The following is an 8,923-nucleotide window of genomic DNA, read 5'->3' as shown; positions in this document are numbered from 1 at the left end:
ATGTTATACCAAAAATTAAGCACATACAAATCTATGGTGGACCACACCACTGAAAAAAGTGGTGAAATACTATTAAAAGCTTTTTTTAGGCCAAAAATGTTTTGGATCAAGCTGATCTTTGTAGTTTCCCTTCATCCCGGTCTGGTTGACCTTATCGGAAGGTTGTATGGAAAATAAACATTAAGGATCTGCATATAGTTTGCCCTGATATATTTTTAATGATAAGTGTTCAATCATCACTGTTTCCTGCTGTGTGGTCCATTTGAGTCCTGAACCTACTTAACGTTTGATTCCACGTTCAAAAATGGGATGAAAAAATAGATGGACGGTGTGGATATACTATACATCATCAAGTTAGGCCCCACAATAAGGGTAACACCTTGTCTGCGCCCAGTTCCGCCGTGCACAAGATTTTATAAATAAATTCACTCCGTCTACTTGGTGAGAAGTGAGAACAATCATCAAAACCATACAGATTTCTGTATTTTCACGGATGAAATATAGAGACCGTGATAGCCACACGTACAAACCTATGGTTGGTATCCCATCTCCACCGGTCCTTGCTGGTGGTCAGAAATGGAGTGCGACCACACCCAGATCATGACCATCCATATTCGGTACAAATCAACTAAACACGTGGCACACCCGTGCTCGTTCACCCCGCTATTTGAAGTGGGGCCGTAATAGACGGGTCAAAGAGAATGACCGCAGACATTCTATGGGCCCATTCGAACGTTTGTGCTGAATCCAAACTGATCATCAGAAGTGCGGCGCCACTTCGACCACACATGCCCAAAAGAAGGCCTAATTTAAAAGTCAGGTGGGCCAAAGGTGAAAATGTAAAATTACGCCTAAAATTTTCTAAATTCCCGAGGTGTGGCCCACTTGGATTATGGAATGGCTTGATTTTTACGATGTCCCTTGATCCATGAGAGCATATCCTATGAAAGGATTGAATGGCGCATACACAACACTTTTATGTCCCCTACACACACGTCAGAGCAGGTTCTACGGAGGCTGTTTCTCTATGTCAAGCTTAGAACTAGACATGTTTGACCCGATCCGATGGATCCGATCCGAACCGATCCGACGGCCTGGATCGATGCAGATCGAGTAGGGTCATTCAGATCCAACTGTTTTTCAAATCGAGTTTAAATCGTGGTCAATCTGAACCGATCTGATCCGGGATCCGATCCGATTCGATCCGATCCGACTCGGTAGGGTCCTATACGAGAAATAAAGGGATGGGGTTAAACCATTTCCTTAAAAAAGATGACGTGAGGGTAGTGGGTGACGCATTAATGAGGCCTAGGTTGGGTAAGCAGGCAACAAGCTGTGGTGGGTGAGTACTGCACTTCTCTCTCCTCTGAAATCTGACTGCATACTAAGTCACTCAGTATCCTTTTATTATACCGAGTAAACTCTATTGGCCCACCTTGAATTCATGTGGTTTATCCACGTTGCCCATCCGTTTTTTTTTATCTCATTTTGGCTGTTGGGCCAAAAATTAAGACATATCCAAAGCTCAAGTGGGCCATACCACATAAAGCAGTGGGAATAATTATTTCCACCGTTGGAACCTTTCTAGGGTCCACGTTAATGTTTATTTGTCATCCGACCTGTTCATAAGATTACAAGAACAAGAATGAAGGGAAAGAAGAAATATCAGCATGATACAAAAAGTCTACCCACCTAAAGAATTTTAAAACGGTAGATGTTCAATTCATACTATTCCCTGTGGTATGGTCCACTTGAGCTTTGGATATTCTTTATTTTTGGTCCCACTTATTAAAATTAAATTATAAAATGTATGGACGGAGTAGATAAAATAAACACATCATGTTGGGCCCCACATAGTTTACTTAGTACACACGCAATCCACTTCCCTCTCCTTTGCCCAAATCTTGCCACTACCTAGAGTCCCTACCAAGTAGGTTAGAAATGAATTGGCTACTCCTTCCATACCGTTCATATTTTTTAATTTTTTAAAATTAAAATTAAATAAATAACAGAAAACTCGATCCAAACTATACCCAACTCGGTTTCTCTAACCGAGGCAGACTCGGTTCGGCTCAGGCCAGTAATGCATCAGATCGGATCGAGTCAGCTGACCGGACTCGTTCCTGATCAGATCGAGTTTGGATCAATTATAGAAAAATTCGCATCGAGTCGAGTTGGACCCAATCCGGTTCGACTCGACTCGATGCCCACCTCTAGTCACGCCGCACTTGAGTTTCTTATTAGGCTGATTTTTGAGCCTGGCAGCACAACATTGATGCATCTGATGGATGGTTTGGATGATCCCCACACATTACCTTTAGCCCCACACAACTCAAGCCTAAATGTTCCAATCTATGTGATCATTCCCCTGTTTGATGGACCCCAATCGGACGGTTAATATTATTCCATTAGTGTTGACCAGTTGGGCCAAACCATCCACTACACCTGCCCATAGTTTTGAAGGAAAGTAAGCCACGACTTCAAGACGTACCGTTTGTATTCGAGACTCAGTGCCCCATTATATCTCACCACTTGGACATGGTTGGTAGAATCTGAATACCAATCTCAGAATTTAATTGTTCTGAATTCCATTTCTGAAACGTTTTGTCAACGTTCCTGCCCACCTTTCTCTGAGTGTGGGAGAAAACGTGCGCACGGACGCCTGGTGCATACTGTGGCCATTGAAACGATTTCCTACAAAATACGGACATGGCACTACAAGCAGTAGAAAATTGTACGGACGAGTAGAAAGTCCGTGAAATCTGAACTTTTATACAGCCGGTTGTAGGCTTTCTTGCCATGCAGCCCTGTCAATCCCACTAATGGGTCATTTGTCTATAATTAATATCTGGTCGGGACGACGCCGATTGCATACTGACACGGCTAGTGGTGAGGCCGCTAGTGGAAGGTGGTCTCGGGACCACTACATTTTATTAATGCCGTCCAACCATTTTGGATATTATTTTAAGGCAGGAGTCCAAAAATGAAGTAGATCCAAATCACATGTGGACCACATCATAGAAAAACATTGGTGAATGAATGCCCACGTTAAAAACTTCTTAGGGCCAGCTATAATATTTTACATCTGGTTGAAATGAAGTGAAAACACAAATATCAGTTGGATCCAAAACTTTTATGCACCCAAAAATCTTTAATGTTGGGCCTTCAATCATTATTATTTCTTGGGTTGTGGTCCACCAAAATTTTTAATCTATCTCGTTTTTAGGCTAAGCTCTAGAATGGCATGGAAAAATAGATGGACAGCATGGATAGAACACACATCATGATGGGGCTGACAGAGCACTGTCCAGTAGCAGTGGCTTAGGGCTTGTCAACCGGCAATCCACCTCCATCTAATCAATGCAAACTGGGCACTACAGAGATCCGATTGCGGGGTGTGAAAACAAGGCCAAACAACTATCAGTCTGGCCGTGCCACTGAAATCAATGGATGACCGTCAATCTGACTCCCAAAAAAAAACTGTGGTCCACCGGATGAGCGGATGACTATGATTTTTGAGACCGTCTATCTTTATGGTCTTGTCCATCCATTCACATGACTAGGACGTTCTAAACAGGTTACACTTTGGGGGGCCCACTGTATATGATTAGTTCTGAAAGATAAATAGGGTTTTGTTTGAAAGTCCTAGATTAAGCATTACGTGCCTCGACGTGCATGAGTGAGGCTTGAGAAATGACATATTATATGCATTTTTTAAACGGGTAACACACGATACACTGTATTCATTTTTTTGACACATGATATATGTGCACATACATGCATGCACGTTTTGCAAGTCGCATGCAACGTCCAATCTCTGTATAAATCGCATTGGTGATACGTTTTACGGTGGGTACCCGACACGCCCTTATACGTTCACATCTCTATGTCGAGTACGTTATTTGATACATTAGCGGAGCATGGCAACGTGTATCTATGCACACGGACATCACACAGGTAGTACCCACACACTTCAATCTGAACCCTCCAAACGGATTGTAGTTTGGATGTTAGATTAACAGAAAATTGCAATGAACATGGTGCAACAATTTTCTAGTTTGTGGTAGTCAAATTGATGGTAATTAGTTTGAGAAATTGTGAGTTGTCCACATTTGATGATCAATAATCTATTAATTGGAGGGTAGGGCCTTCTGGTGGGAATTTACGTTTGGATACACCGAAAATATAAAAAAATAAATCGAAAAAATATTTCACTAGGCTAAATTACGTATAAAATACGCCATTTTTAAAGTGTGATTTGCCCCATTATCAACTGCTAATGGGTTACAGGCAAATTGCTTCCAGGATAAGATAAGCCTTATCTGGATCCAACGTGCAACAATCATGATAGGTCCACTATGGAACAATTTTAACGCAGCAAATTTTTTTTGGCAGACTCAGACGGTGGAGATATTTTAAGTATTTTAGAATGGAGCTACGGATCGTATCTGATTTGATGAGAGAGATGGTGTATTGAGATGATGAAATCGGACTGGAATGGTCCAATTTATATATGCAACAGGTATAGTACCGTTGTTGTGTGGTATTCAATGGTCTATAACGTTTGAAAAACGTTTCTGACCGTTGTCCATTAATCTCAGACATTTCTGGTCGTCAAATCAGAAGATCTGACCGTTGGATCATCTTGGTCGGTTCATTTTCAGATCGTTGTGGCTTTTAAGGTGGCTATCTGTTTTTAGAACAGCTGTACGTTTCAGATTTAAGATCCAACCATTCTCAGTCACCTATAAAACCCAGACTTATTTCGGATTTTCAAATCCACCGCCCTAAGGTTCTGACCAGACCTATTGCACCGCGATCGCACAGTGCAAAATGCGTCATCTAGCGCCACTATAGCCACACTGGCTCATTGCCCACGCCCGTGCCCGAGCGCACGTGTGTGCATTCCAATGCGTACGCAACCCGTGTTTCATCTCCTCCAAAAACTCCAAGTAAGAATACTCTTCACAAGTTTACATATAGACCACAAAGGTTTTCTTCACATTTCCAATGTGGGACAAAGCACACATACTGTACTTTTTAATTCAAAAAATTCAAAAAACATTTTGGCAGGAAAATCCTGAAATTTTGAAAAATTCAAATTTTCATTTTTATTATTTAAAAAACCACTGATTTTCAACACCTTCTAGTTAGAAGATTCGATCAATGAAGCAGTCTGATTAAAGGTCCGTGGCCTATCTAAAGTGGGGCCATCAAACTAATGGTTTGGAATGTGAATGCACGTGGACCAGCACAATCTACTAAAGCTTGTGAGTTGGAAGGGTCGGTGTATTTCATTTATTAGGCACGTTGGTTTTTATCAGGCAGACACGGGCCATGTAAGGTATTTCTAGGATGCAAATGGGTTAAGTTTGTTTTTTGTTTTTTCAAAATATATATATATATATATATATATATATATATATATATATATATATATGCTCACAAGTTGGACCATTCAAATTAGCCTAACTAGGGGGGCATTAAATTACTGAAATATCTCCTTTTATCTATATGTAATGCCTAACTATGAATGGCCACGCAACATCAAGTATTACATGGACATGTTGGGAACACATGTCAAGATCTGGTTCGTTTATCAAACATGGCCCATTAATTAAATTTTAATTGTCAAAAATTTTTAAATGGACTTTATAGTTGAATCTACACATGTAAGTTAAAACTAAATTATTGGAAAATTAATAATTACTTTTCTATATATATATATATATATATATATATATATATATATATATATATATATATATATATATATATATATATACCTATATCATTTAAGTAAAATAAATTTAAAAAAAAAAAAAAAAAAAAAACTCTATTTGATTAACTGATTGGATTTCTTATCCATATGATACAACATCCAAAACCATTACAGGGGCACCCCTTCCATGGTCATGTTACCTTTTCCCGGGAAACAAACCTCTTCCTCCTTCCTCTCTCCACATTTAGTGCTCTCTCCCCCTTTCTACCACTTGAAACGTTCCGGACGCAAAATGCCTCTTGGCCTTCCGCCACTTCCCGCCTTAGGAAGCTGGTAGGCCCACTATGATATTTGTGATAAATATAATCTGTCTATCAGTTTTTTTAGATCGTGTCTAGATAGGGGCCCAAAAATAAGACAAATCCAAAACTCTAGTAGCCACATAATAGGAAAAATTGCAGATTGAATTGAAAATACAAAAATATTAGCGTGATCCGAAACTTTTGTGGCCCATCCTACCATGATCTGGTATAACATTTGATAGTCTCCATTGCATTGGTACTCTTCCATGTGTTTTCAAAGGGGGGTGGATTAGATGTTACCTTGACCATGGGCCCACCTTGATGAACGTGTTATACATCCACCCTGTCCATCAGTTTTTATAGATCATTTTAGGACTTGTTCTCAACACTTAAGCATATCCAATTCTCAGGTGGACCACATATTTGGAAACTGTGTTTATTTAATGCTCATCATAAAAAACTACTTAGGGACCACCTATGGCCCACTGCAATGTTTATTTACCATCTAACCTTTTGATAAGGTCAGATAGACCTGGATGAAGGAAAAATACAAAGATCAACTTAATCTAAAACTTTATGGCCACAGTAAGTTTTTAATGGTCAATCACCATTGTTTCTAGCGGTGTAGTCCACTTTAGGTCCGGATCTTCTTAAGTTTCGGCATCAAGGCATAAAATGTGATGAAAGAATGGATGGACAACATGGATATACAATACATTCATCAAGGTGGGCCCCATACGGTCAAGGTAACACCCACTCACATATTACTCGGTGACACATAGTCCACTCTCATTTGAAAAGTAGCATAAAAGAGGGTGCACATTGGGTATTATCCCACCGGACCTATCTAAGATGAACGGTCATGTTGGAGGCTCTTTGGGCCAACGTGTTCTATATATTTTATCAACACCGTTTATCTATTTTGACAGATTATTTTTAAAAAAAGAAAAAGAAAATAGAGAAGAAGGTAGATTAGATGGTCAATTGGACCACATCACATAAAGCAGAGGGGATTGAACTCTAGCTGTTGAAAACTTCCAAAGACCCACCGCTACGTTTATTTGCCATCCAACCTGTTCACAAGGTCACATAGACTCGTAAGAAAGGAAAACAAAAATATCAGCTTGATCTAAAAATTTTGTGGCCCCAAACAGGTTTTCAACGGTAGGCTATAAATCCCCACTACTCATGTGGTGTGGTCCACTTGATCCTTCGATATGCCTTCTTTTCGAACGTATGTCCTAACATAATCTAAAAAAACTGATGGATCGGGATAGATTTATCACAAACGCCATAGCGGGCTTCACCTAGCTTACCATAATATAGGGGTAGAGATGGCATTAATTAAGAAGAGATAGCATTAAATGAAGAGAGATGGAGAGGACGAATAGTCTTTTTCCCCCTGGTAAATAGGATGAGGAGACATGCAGTACATGTGTGATGTATTTAAGTAATGCACCACATGTGTAAAACATCTAGTCTGATAATTAGGTGAGGTTATTTTTAATCATGTGAATGACATAAAATATTTTTTGTATGATCAATAGTATGATATTTTTATACTAGAAAAGCAAGTTGTTAAAAATCCATTCTAGCCATTCAAATTCAACTTTCATATATATGTTCAATGATGAGTTTTATTTATTAATTTTCTGCAAATAAAATTTGACTAGTTTTTCATATTTGATAAACAATGTAGACCTTTAGCATATATTTTTGTTGTACATATACAAGACTTGATGTTACATACTCTATCTTAAGTGGACATTATATATAAATAAAAAATAATAATTTTTATAATTTAATGCACAACTAATTGGACCAATTTGAATGGTCCAACTAGTTGTGTGTGAGCATCTCTCTCTTTATATATATATATATAAAGAGAGAGAGAGAGTGTGTGTGTGTATGTGTGTTAATAGTTACTTTCAAAGAATATTTGTTTAAAAGGAAAAAAAGAGCTACAAACTATGAAATGGAATATGGCTTACATACTTTCAAAATTTGTGGGTCCCATACTAATGTATGTATGTGATCTGTCTATTATCCATTTTATCATCTCATTATACGGCGTGAGCTCAAAAATGAGGCAAATTGGAAGCTTAAGTAGACCACACCATAGAAAATAAGGGTGTCAATGACATTTACCATTCAAAATTAAAATCTTCTTAGGGTTAAGAAGAATATGTATTTATTTTTCAACCCATTCATGAGATCATACTAACAAATACGAAGGATATAAATAAATATCTACTTGATCCAAAACCTTGGTAGTCCCTGAGAAGTTTTTGGAGCTAGGCATTTAATTTTCACATGTGTGGTCCACTTGAGCTTCATATCAACCTTATTATGGTGGGCCCCATAATTTTTATATATGAAAATTATACAAATTCAATATTATGAAATGGAAATCTTTGCAGACAAGCTCACCATCCATGTCAACCTCATAACCAATGTCGTAATTAAAGGGTAAATAATCATTATCTATTTATTAATAATTATGTGTAAATGAAAAAAACAAACACCCACCAAAAGGGTCCCAAAAGACCTGAGCAGAGCAGAGTCATAGCTCTGGCACAATACCTAACCAATTATTCGTTGGGTCGGATTCACATTAGAAAAAGTTAATTAACTCAATGGCCAAGACGGTCTGAATGGTGTCATAGGTTTATGGGGATGAGAATTTACCTTTTGACCTAAAGATCAATGGGTCCATTGCATTTCATCATTTTTTTTCAGCTCATGTCTGAAAATCTATATAAAAAAAAAAAGAGTAAATCTAAAACCCAAGTACACTTAATATAATGTTTATATATATGCAACCGGACAATGAAAGGATAAATAAGCTATCAGCCGCATCAAAAACTTATCTGGTCCAGTAAGGTTTCAACGGCGGGTG

The sequence above is a fragment of the Magnolia sinica genome, chromosome 5 (assembly GCF_029962835.1).
Source record: "Magnolia sinica isolate HGM2019 chromosome 5, MsV1, whole genome shotgun sequence".
Taxonomy (NCBI): Eukaryota; Viridiplantae; Streptophyta; class Magnoliopsida; order Magnoliales; family Magnoliaceae; genus Magnolia; species Magnolia sinica.
This window is presented reverse-complemented; position numbering follows the sequence as displayed.